The 12,797-nt window shown below is 31.9% G+C and overlaps 1 long non-coding RNA gene across 1 annotated transcript; it reads right to left on the reverse strand.

Moving 5' to 3' along the window:
- Window positions 1–5,908: 5,908 nt before the first annotated feature.
- Window positions 5,909–10,888, reverse strand: LOC143066572 (uncharacterized). The gene is made up of 2 exons (XR_012975677.1): window positions 10,670–10,888; window positions 5,909–6,552 (listed from the first exon to the last, which is right to left on the reverse strand). It is a non-coding gene; the product is annotated as an uncharacterized LOC143066572 (long non-coding RNA).
- Between the last annotated feature and the right edge of the window lie 1,909 nt (window positions 10,889–12,797).

The following is a 12,797-nucleotide window of genomic DNA, read 5'->3' on the forward strand; positions in this document are numbered from 1 at the left end:
TAGGTCACATTCGGGGTGAAAAGGGACGTAGTTACGAGATAATGAACATATACGATATTATCTGTGAAACGGTTATTCCATAACGGTCAACCAACTCGTGATGGCGTCCGTAAAATTTACGAAGGGATGATTTTAACTTCACTATTTGAAACTATCGGTTTGATAGCGTCCGTGTGAGCAGCAACCATCATCAAGGAGGTAATACAAGCTCGGGAATATTGAATTAATTGGGAGATATATACTCCGTATGCAGGCGCTGCTTGAGTTGTGTAACATAGAAATGGAAAATTCACAATTGGGAAGCTAAAATCATTGATTATTCAGAAATTTAACCTATCATACCCGTTTGTTTTGCTCACGCATAGTTGTTAATGAAATGGAGTTCTATGCGGCTGTCATACAAGTGAGAGGTTTAACTACCTTTAAAAAGTAAAATCACAAATATACTGAACTCCAAGGAAAATTCAACACGGTAAGTCCCTAATCAAATGGCAAAATCAAATGATAAAACACATCAAACGAATGGACAACAAATGTCATATTCCTGACTTTGTACAAGCATTTTCAAATGTAGAAAATGGGGAATTAAACCTGGTTTTATAGCGCTAAACCTCTCACTTGTATATGAAAGTCGCATCAAATTCCATAATATTTACAACGATGCGTGAACAAAACAGACATAAAAGGTAAAGTTGTCAAAACAGGGATACAGCAGTCATCGCCGTGCCACAATCTCAATTAGAACAAAAGCAAACAAATATTTAACAAAGAAGCACATAAAAAAAGCATCTATAAAATTTAACAACCACATTCATTGCTTACTTATATATGTATTTCAAGTCAACACATAAAGGATTGAAATATTTGAAGTCCTGTGACTGAACGGTAAGGTTCACATCAACTCTAGTGTGGAGTCGTGTTTTTGACGTCAGAATTTAAACGTCGCACAGGAAGAGATATAAAATAATTTTGTCTTTCAAAGTATTTTCAAAATTATAATAGATTATTAACATAATGACGGGATGTTAAAAAGTACAGAGCCACGTCCTATGTTATGGTGTCATTCAAGTGTTATATTTATATTTGTGATATTATAGTTCGTTTCTGTGTGTGTGTGTGTGTGTTGTGTCGTAGTTCTCTTATATTTGACTTGTTTCCCGCAGTTTTAGTTTGTAACCCGGATTTGTTTTTGTTTTTCTCAATCGCTTTATGAATTTCGAACAGCGGTATAATACTGTTGCCTTAATTTATAATAAACACATTGACAGGATGTATAAGTACCGAGCCACGTCAAATAGATATCTCAGAAAACAGACCAAACAGTAAAAGTAATATTAATAAAAGAACAAATAGAAATAAAAGAATAATATAACACGTTAATGAGATGATAAAAAATGTCAGTACGCAGAATCTATACACCAAGACCATCATGTATTATTTGTGAAGTTATTACTGAATACTTTTCAACAAGATCTTGGTACCTTCGATGAACTTTTTTAGGAAAAGGACGAGACGTTCTTTTGCATACCCCTGGTTCATTAACTTTCTGCTCAGACACTGGTGACGTTTTACAAAGTCTTGAGTAGGAGCTGCAAGATCTTGAATATCAAATAAGTTGGGAAATGTATATCCTATATGCAAGTGAAGTGGTATATTGCTACTAAGGTGGGGGAAATTGATCATTTCAAAATGAAAATCGTCAAGTTTGTCATAGATTCTAGTATTGAGATGACTGTATAACAAGTTCCAGGTCTAAAAATGAGGCGGAGGAATCCGTGTCTGTTGTTTCTTCAATTTCTATTTCTGGGGTATTTATTAATGGACTCCAATCACATGGCTGTTGTCTTCATTTAGCGGTTGAATTATGAAAAAACACTTAGTATTTCAGTTCTAAATTAAGTAATACGTTAAAAAAGACACGAAAGAGTAATGGGCCATTTAAAACAATAATGAGGCAAAAGTGTGACATGGGGGTCCAATTTCAAACTCAATATTATATAATTTTTTTTTGTCTTGCCCTATTAAAGATACTTTAAATTTTATGATTCCAACGGTTCAGGCAGAATGAAACAGACACGTTGAATAATTTTAAATTTTAATAACATGCATCTCAAAAAATTTGAACAGAAACCATACTAAATATGAACAAGTTTGGTAATAAAACAGTCAAGAAAACATTGCTACAACCTTCTCCAAATGAAAGTCAATATAAAAAGAAAAAAATTAATACCAAAATTTTCATATTTTCTGCTTAATCATATAACAACAATGAAATTGAATAGCTTAATTTGAAAAAAAATAGTTATAACTAGTGATTGAAGTTTTTGTCAATAAAAAGAATCTTAATACATTTCAGTCAAATAGGTAACTTTGAAAGCCCTGAGTTTTTGTGATCATTTGCACAAAAAAAAATGTCATTTCATTGTACCGTTTTTATGTAATTGTATGTAGAAAAAACCTTCTATTTTCAGTATTTTGTCTCACTCCTGACATATCTTACAAAGATTGAAAAATGCTTTAAACTTACACAAAAATTTACTTAACACATTGCTATATCAATAATTTCAATTACTGATATTTTTACCATAAAACAGTACTTTCTTTTTCTTTTTTTTTCAAACTTACTGTGCCAAAACAATCATGATAAATAACACATTTAAGAGGTAAATGATAGGAATATAACTTGGTTTAAACATTTCTAACACAAAGAAACTTGTGGAAATTGTCCTTCTGAAATTATGAATTGACAGAAAATGCCTTAAAAAAGCGTCACACTCCTGACATATATAATGCACTCCCACATCTATGATATAAATATATCACAGTTGTAATATTTTTTTTCTTCTCTTTGCAATAGCCACTTCTGAAAAATAAAGAAGAAGAAAACATTTAAGTCCTATGTATTCTTTGGTAGATGTTTAAAAACAGTTGTCACACTCCTGACATTTTTGGGTGTCTCTCTTTGGTGTTCATTAAAACAATAAAAAAATGTGATTTAGAGCACCAATATACCCTTTGTGATAGACCTTATATACCAATACAAACTTATTTCACATACTGACATTTTCAGACTTAAGACATGGTTACAAGGAAGCCTTGATTTTAAAAGTGTCATTTTTTCATAAAGACTTTTTTTTATAAATACCTTTACAATTAAGGTAAGTGTTAACTTATTTTAAAATAATTACATTAGATGTATGTTTCATTATAATACGTTATTCTGATTGGCTAACTAGCAATCTCGTGATATTCCTTAATCAATTGCATTACACAATGCAACTTTTCATTCATGATAACACGAGGTTCCACAATAAAGTGCACAGGAAAATGAAATGAAAACTTGATAAAAGGCGTGTTTTCATGATCCTATAGGTAAAAATGTAATTATAAGTATTGAATGCTTTTTTTTTTTTTTGTAACTTTATAGGGTTGTAAAAGCGTTGACCGTGCGCTTCCACGCTTCATACAAAATGTACTTCGGTGAACGCTTTTACACCCCAATAAATTTACAAAAAAGAGCATTCAATTCTTAAATATTATTGGACAAAATTACAAAAATATTAAAGTCTAATAATGTAGCAATTACTAGAAATAATTCAGTATATCATAAAAAAAAATCCACTTTTTTTAACACTACTTTGAAAATTTCTATGTTTTTAAATGGCACTCTAAAAGCGTCACACTCCTGAAAAAATGGCCTGCTTTTAAGTATTTCTTTGCAGTGGTTTGAGATATCTTCATGAAACTTGGCAGCAAGCTAGCCCTGACTATCCTGCATTTTATGACACCGGTGTTATGATTCTAATCTTAAGTAATAAAAAAAATATATCACCAAAAGTAAAAATCCTCATTTTTTTTTAAATGGCCCTTATACATTATTATTATTATTATGACAAAATTGACAAAAGAAATATTGCCCAGATATATCGTCCGCCATCTTTGAACTGCATTTACGGATATCACATTTACCCTAGTGAATCAAAAAAGTTCGGATCGTTGATGAAAAGAACATCATCAATATATCTGAAAATGAATTTAAATAATCTGACTTCTTTGATCTGCTTGTTTGTGACAAGTGTCTGAAGGAAATCCGATTAATATGAAAATAAAGAGAGGTCAGCAAGGAGAGGTGCACTGTTCATTCTTATAGGAATGTCAATTGTTGAAAACTTCTACCTCTAATTTCAACAAATATGTTGTAGATCCAAAAAAAAAATCAACCATACTGATCACTTGTCCCTCTGTGTAGCATGTCTTAACCTTTAGTTTACTATGAACAAAATGTGCCTTATGATATCCCAAAGTAATAAATTTAAAGCGTATGCCACCATTTTTATGTTGAAAGGCAGTGTGGTTTATTTCTTTCAGGCGATTTTTCAATTTCACATGGGGAATGGTGGTATACAGGGTTGAAAATCAAAAGCTTATTTCAGTGAAAGACCGAGATTTAAACTTATTCAGAAGTTCTTCCACATATGGTTATTAGTAATACCACTACACGAGGAAACAGTTTTACAGTATTTCTGACGACCCTCTTTCACTGCGGACATAATTTTAGTCAATCAAATGGACAATTCTTTAGTGTTAGCTACCAATTTCTACGTGATTAAATGACTGCACCAAGTTAGAATTTCTTTGTTTAATGTGTTTGAGCTTTTGATTTTGCCATTTAATAAAGGACTTTCCAATAAGAACTTTCCTTGGAGTTCGATATTTTTTCTATTTGTATTTTACTTTATGCTAATCATATCCCATCTCTTTATTTTTTATTGAAGTTATTAAAATTGAGTAGATGGTATTTTGCAATTATCTAGTCCGCCCGTTTGTCATCTTACAAATGCTTTTACTAAAACCAGTTAAGAGATTTTCAGATAAAAAGATGTGGTATGATTGCCAACGAGACAACTCTCCACAGGAGACCAAATGACACAGAAATTAACAACTATAGGTCACCGTACGTCATTCAACAATGAGCAAAGCCCATACCACATAGTCAGCTATAAAAGGCCCAGAAATGACAACGTAAATAAATTCAAACGATAAAACTAACGGCCTAATTAGTGTACAAAAAAATTAACGAAAAACAAATAAAACGCATAAACAAACGACAACCACTGAATAACTTACTTGGGACAGGCTCATACATACAAAATATGGCGGGGTTAAACAGGTTAGCAGGATCCCAACCCTCTCCTAACCTGGGACAGTTGTATAAAAGAGGGACAGTCAAACTCATAAATCTAAAACAAACTGACAACGCCATGGCTAAAAATGAAAAAGACAAACAAACAACAGCACACATGACACAACATAGAAAACTAAAGAATAAACAACACGAACCCCACCAAAAAACTAGGGGTGATCTCAGGTGCTCCGGAAGGGTAAGCAGACCATGCTCCACATGTAGCACCCGTCGTGTTGCTTATGTGATTACAAATCCGGTAAATAGTCTAATTCGGTAGGATTGTAGTTACGGCGTAAGGAACATATCCGATATCATTTGTGAAACGGTTATTCCATAACGGTCAACCGTATAACAGTAGAACATAAAAACGAACTACAAAAATCGTTTAAAAAGGATTAATTCATCAGATGGGTAAAAATACAAGTGGACGTGGCCGGGTACTTGTACATTCCAACAACAAAGACACTAAGTACAGATCTGAGATTACTCACAGTTACTGACAGCTAGTTCAAAGCTACTTACAACTAAAAAAATCATGCATCCAAGACTAAGTTATCAATCAGTAAACATCCAATGGATCTAGTGTAAATTCGTCTTACAGTGAGAGAGAGAAAAACATGACCTTGTGCATACCTGTCGGGCAGCATTGTCAGTTCCTGATCCACAAATTATACCGGCAATTTATAGCAAAAACACTTCAACCAACTTAATTGATACACAAACTAATTGACATACTTTTATTAAAAAATACTGGTTGAATCATAATTCTAGTGTTGTGTAGAAACGTTTATTGTTCTAAAATATTAGCGTTGATACAACATTGTACGTACATCTAATATACGTAACAAACGTCGGCCCAAATGTCATACTAAATCCAAAAGATCTGTGCATAGGTGCAGAACTATATCCTACAGCATAGAACAATCTTCCAAGAATAAACAACACGACCATTAGAGGAATGTTATTCATATTGCTTTCGTCCAAAAATGTCGAAAAGGTTAATACAGCTGATGCATGAAGTAAGAATTGTTCAATTGTATTTCGTAAAATTCGGTTTGGAAGTTCTACCAAATTTTCTGCAGAACCATTTAATGGATCAATGGCGTCTGTATTCCCACGAACTCTTAACACTCCGAACATAGCAAACATGATTGTTAGTGATGATAAGAACAGCCATCTAATAGTGTATATAAGACGATCTGTTGGTGTCGTTAGTTGCGACGTGTCTATTGGTACCAGTGATTTCCCCAAAGTAAAAAACAGAACATTGAAAACAATAGTTGCGACAATCTGCTTATTTGCCAAACTTTTATTTTCTTCAAACGGTTTTTTGATCGACTTTTTCTTGTCGGACATGATTTTACAGGCTGAAAGTAAATAAAATATAATTAAAATTTCATGATATTTCCATAATTCCATTCCAGAAATTTATAAACCCCTATTGACTAATTGTGACAAAATACTCTCATCTTTTAAAGACGAAATTGAGAAAGAATTACTATATTCAATTTAAACAAATTTTGTGTAAAGTAAAATGATTGTTTTAAAATATATCAGATACAATCATGCTTTTAAGATACCGTGCAATATTTATTAAGCAGGAGGGACCGAATATAAGTGAATGTCCCATACTGATTTAAGCTGTAAAAACTAACTCAATGTCATATGACTTACATGCAGAAAAAAGTATTTGTCCTATTATACTAAAAACTGCTCTGAAAAGACCATATGTTGACTGGTCGAACACATATTTAACATGATTCGACGTTACCTCGACTGTACTCAAATTTGATCTAAACTTTACTGAATTAGTCTGATTGAGTACTTCCTTATATTGGTATAAGCTAAACATGGTCTCTACAAAGGTTTTTCGGTAGATTGTTTCATTGTTGTTAAATTGTTGATTTAAAGTAGAGCTTAAAAAACAAGTGAAACTGCGAGCTGCTACTCACTGATGATACCCCCGCCGCAAGTGGATAATATTAATAGTGTAAAAATATGCAAGTGTTCAGTAAACAGGAAGTTGTCAAGTGATGAATCTGAAAACGCATCACAGTATAGCTGACTTATATAAATCCTGAAACCAAATTTCAGAAATCCTTGTACTGTAGTTCCTGAGAAAAATGTGACGAAAATTTTCAACTTGGCTATCACCCGCCGCAAGTGGATAATATTAATAGTGTAAAAATATGCAAGTGTTCAGTAAACAGGAAGTTGTCAAGTGATGAATCTGAAAACGCATCACACAGTATAGCTGACTTATATAAATCCTGAAACCAAATTTCAGAAATCCTTGTACTGTAGTTCCTGAGAAAAATGTGACGAAAATTTTCAACTTGGCTATCATGTGTAAAATCATACAAGTGTTCGGTAAACAGGAAGTTGTCGAGTGATGAATCTGAAAACGCATCACACAGTATAGCTGACTTATATAAATCCTGAAACCAAATTTCAGAAATCCTTGTATTGTAGTTGCTGAGAAAAATGTGACGAAATCTTTCAACTTGGCTATCATGTGTAAAATCATACAAGTGTTCGGTAAACAGGAAGTTGTCAAGTGATGAATCTGAAAACGCATCACACGGTATGGCTAACATATATAAATGTTGATACCAAATTACAGAAAGGGTGGATGTGTAGTTCCTGAGAAAAATGTGACGAAAATTTTCAACTTGGCTATCATGTGTAAAATCATACAAGTGTTTGGTAAACAGGAAGTTGTCAAGTGATGAATCTGAAAACGCATCACACGGTATGGCTAACATATATAAATGTTGATACCAAATTACAGAAAGGGTGGATGTGTAGTTCCTGAGAAAAATGTGACGAAAGTTTCATGGGACGGACTGACTGACGGACGGACTGATGGACGGACTGACGGACGGACAGACAGAGGTAAAACAGTATACCCCCCCTTTTTTAAAGCGGGGGTATAAAAAGCTCGAATTTTCTGGTGTGATTAAAATCAAATAGTCACCTTTAAAAACTTCTATATTTTTTTTTCAAATAAACTTGGATTATCGTATAACTCTACAGTAATCTCTTTTATATTTTGATGTTAATTACAGAATGCCAGGTTATTTGGTATATTGCTGTCAAATTTATGGATTTAATTAATAGATTAGATAAAAAAAAAAAAAAAAAAGTTATATTTTTTTCTTGTTTAGTCTAAATTCAGATAGTCACCTTTTAAAACTTGAATAATTCTTCCAAATCAACAGCTATCACCATTTTATATTGAACTAACAAAATGTCAGGTTATTTAATACTTTGGTTTATTTCTTTCAAATACAACAATGTATTTTTATTTAAAAAGAAGGTAAAAAAAAGAGTTTTGACTCATTTTAGTTGAAATTAAAGAACCTTAGTGAGCACGCTCACATACCCCACGTCCCTACATTGTCATTGGAGAAATTAAATAAGTATAAGAAAAAAAAATTGTATAAGAAAAAATACTGAATAATAATTTCCTGTCAATATACACATCTACATAGTATGTCCTTATTATATACAAAATTTCATGAAATTCTGTTGTGTGTTTTCAGAGGAGTTGAGATGACAAACTGTTGCAGAAGTACATTGAAGCAAATAAGTTCAAAGGGGCATAACTCCTAGAAAAAAAATTGAATCGTAATTTCCTGTTGATATGCACATCTACGTAGTATGTCCTTATTATCTACAAAGTTTCATGAAATTCTGTTGTGTGGTTTCAGAGGAGTTGAGATGACAAACTGTTGAAGTAGTACCTTAAAGCAAATAAGTTCAAAGAGGTGTAACTCCTAGAAAAAAAATTGAATCGTGATTTCCTGTCGATATGCACATCTACATAGTATGTCCTTATTATCTGAAAAGGTTTCATGAAATTCTGTTATGTAGTTTCAGAGGAGTTGCGATGACAAACTGTTGCAGTAGTACATTGAAGCAAATAAGTTCAAAGGGGCTAACTCCTAGAAATAAAATTGAATCATAATTTCCTGTCGATATGCACAACTACATAACATGTCCTTTTCATATAAAAAGATTTCGTGAAATTCTGTTGTGTGGTTTGAGAGGAGTTGCGATGACAAACTGTTGCAGTAGTACATTAAAGTAAATAAGTTCAAAGGGGCGTAACTCCTAGAAAAAAAATTGAATCGCAATTTCCCGTCGATATGCACAACTACATAGTATGTCCTTATTATCTGAAAAGGTTTCGTGAAATTCTGTGGTGTGGTTTGAGAGGAGTTGCGATGACAAACTGTTACAGTAGTACATTAAAGTAAATAAGTTCAAAGGGGCGTAACTCCTAGAAAAAAAATTGAATCGCAATTTCCCGTCGATATGCACAACTACATAGTATGTCCTTATTATCTGAAAAGGTTTCGTGAAATTCTGTTGTGTGGTTTGAGAGGAGTTGCAATGACAAGAAACAGGACTGACGGACGGACTGACGGACGGACGGACGGGTCAAAAAAATTATACCCTACGCAACTTCGTTGCGTGGGGTATAAATATGTCTGCCTTTGCTTTAAAAAGAACATTATTTCTTTCTTGAAAACTAGAATAGATAAATTAACACTGTATTTTTTAAATATAAACATGCTCTGTTATCAAGACATAAATTGTTAATTCAGCAACTGATAATATTGTCCTTTAATGTTAATGTTTTCCTTAATTCTAAATTAATGGTATTTTGGGTGAAAATTGTATACATGAATATGTATTTTAAATGTAGAAAAACCAATGTAAATGCCAAATATACAATATTGACTTCAAGATAGGATCTCTACAATTATGACAATCCCAAAAAAATATTTATGAATTTGATAACAGGTCAAAGAGTTATAGCTATTACCCGGGATCTGAATTGTCAAAAGCTATAAAGATACTGTGATAATCGTGCAATTTTTAAAAGTAAAATAAGTTAAACATAAGTTTACCGAGGACCATCAGTTTCATCAGCCAACACCGTTGAGGGATTCAGAGCTGCCCTAAAGGCATGCTCTGAAAGGAAGGGAGTAGGAAAAAACAGTTGTAAATAATTTAAAATGTATATTATTGCAAACGTTTTACATGTAATTTGTAATTAGCCAAGAGAGAACTTTCTGTGTTGACCGACACTGCGTAAAGTTTTCGCGCGGAACCATTGAATCCGGTTCCTTACCTGGAAGAAGACATTGTGTTTTGTTATAATCTAATTTATTTTATTAATTGTACAAATGTTTTATTTGGATATTTACTTAAAAACATTTTTTTGGTTTGCTAGCAACAGATTTTAAAAATCTGCATGTCCTTTTGGGCACCAAGGTGAAAACAGTGGAGACCCTATGCCTGAAGTTGATGAAAAATGTGTTATTCCTACTATGGTTTGCACCGGTCCCACCTGTCCGATAAATATTACACAGTCCTAGATAGTAGTGACATTGTAAATAAATGCAACAGTAGTATACCGCTGTTCGAAAGTCATAAATCTTAGTTCTATATGATAAATAATTTTAAACTTACATGTATGTCCTATGCTTCTAGTTAAATGATATTATAAATTTGTATATCTTTCGTTCCACGTTAATGTCATTAGATGATATACCTTTCGTTCCACATTTTGACCTAATTATTTGTTCAACATTTTGTCAACATAAAGATACGTTGTAAAATCTTTATATGTGATGTAATATCAAGGTCGGCGTTATATCTGAGTTTTTATTAATATTTTTGTTCAGTATTCGCAAGCCTCACCTTTTTGTACAGCAAAATGTCTAACTGAGATTTTATCCAGAATTATTGCGATACATTTAGATGTCGTGTCGAAATGACGGGAAATTATTGTTCTATTAATAGTGTCGTCTTCTTTCCTTAAAGGGTTGATGCTTAAAAAGAGTCCTTAATTGAAGGAACTTGCATCTACTCTAAATTTTTCTGCCCTTTTGTTTTGTATTATTTGCCTTTATTTTGAACATTTTTGAATAGTGAGATTTTTTTTTTAAATATTTTTAAGATAAAATAAAATATACTTAATTTAATTTTTTTAAGCAAAGAATCTTTTATAGCAATGCAAACTAATAGTACTATATAATAAATAATTTCAAACTTACATGTATGTGCTACGCTTCTAGTCAAATGAAATTATAATATTGTATATCTTTCGTCCAACGTTAATATCATTAAATGATATACCTTTCGTTCCACATTTTGACCTAATATCATTAAATGCTATACCTTTCGTTCCACATTTTGACCTAATTATGTGTTAAACATTTTGTCAACATAAAGATAAGTTTATAGCCTAAGGACGATAAACGGATGTCTTCTTTAGTTATATATCATTAAAAAAATCGTAGTAAAAATAACATTTTAGCGTAAATTTACAGACTCTCAAACTTAATTATAGGTTAGACAATACTTGATCATGTTTTATGAAGATTTAAGCCCAAGGCGAAGCCGATCATGTTTTATGAAGATTTAAGCCCAAGGCGAAGCCGATCATGTTTTATGAAGATTTAAGCCCAAGGCGAAGCCGAGGGCTTAAATCTTCATAAAACATGACCAAGTATTGTCTGACCAATTTAAAAAATATTCACACTTTCGAGTGACCTTACAAAACTATCCTTTCCCATTGTAATATTCAAACATAAATAACAGTTCACTTTTTATAATGAACTAAATATAAAACATAGGTAGTTAATGATCATTTCAATGAATGAAATGAAATAGCACGGACAGTTTGTGAAGGATAAATTGTTTTATTTCTGCTTCAGGTAAATTTTAATACTCTTATATCTTTACATTTTTTTTATTTTAAAAAGCAACACAATAATATTATATAAATCCCCTTTTGGATTTTTTTTTTTTTTTTTTATATATATATAGATATAAAACTCTCTGTATGATTCAGACCATTCAACATTAAATGCTTACTTTTTATTGATAAATTTAAATGTATTGCGTTTCTCCGAAAACAACCCTTTGCTTTATATATCAGCAGTCTGGCATTGTCCTCAAATGTAAGGTATATAAATTAAATAAATATCATTTTTGTTTATCCTTACCAATGTTTTTTTTTTTTTTGTGTATTCTATGATGTGTACCAAGAGAAAATGCATGAAATTGTGCAAAATTCAAAATGTTTTTATTTTAATCTTGCTCTTCCATCTTTAATCAGTAGGCTATTTTCCCAAGGAAAATGCCTAGTGGATTGTACACTTCGTTAGTGCAGCTTTTAAGAGTTCACTTTCATAATTAACTGACAATGAAAAGTCGTTCATGTATAGCATTTCATAGTGCATGGAAAACCATGTACTATGAATTGAATTGATATAACAATTTTAAAAGGAACAATTTAACAGAAGACAAAAACATCTATCTACAAACAAATTCATTGATGTGTGTTGCTGACGCCAGAAAATTTTATACGTCAGATAAATTTGTCGTTCAATGTGCATACAAACAATTTTAAAATTTACATAGGCAATGTTAGCATATAGGGTTAAAAAATCAAAAGTATATAAGAATAAATTTCAGAAATAGACCAAGATTGAAAATAGTACAAAAGATTTATATAGAATTTATAAGAATCCACAAATAGTTAATTCCACTACGCGATTGAATTTTGACGTTTATGGTTCAACGTATTTTG

This window comes from Mytilus galloprovincialis, chromosome 3, assembly GCF_965363235.1.
Source record: "Mytilus galloprovincialis chromosome 3, xbMytGall1.hap1.1, whole genome shotgun sequence".
In the NCBI taxonomy this organism is placed as follows: domain Eukaryota; kingdom Metazoa; phylum Mollusca; class Bivalvia; order Mytilida; family Mytilidae; genus Mytilus; species Mytilus galloprovincialis.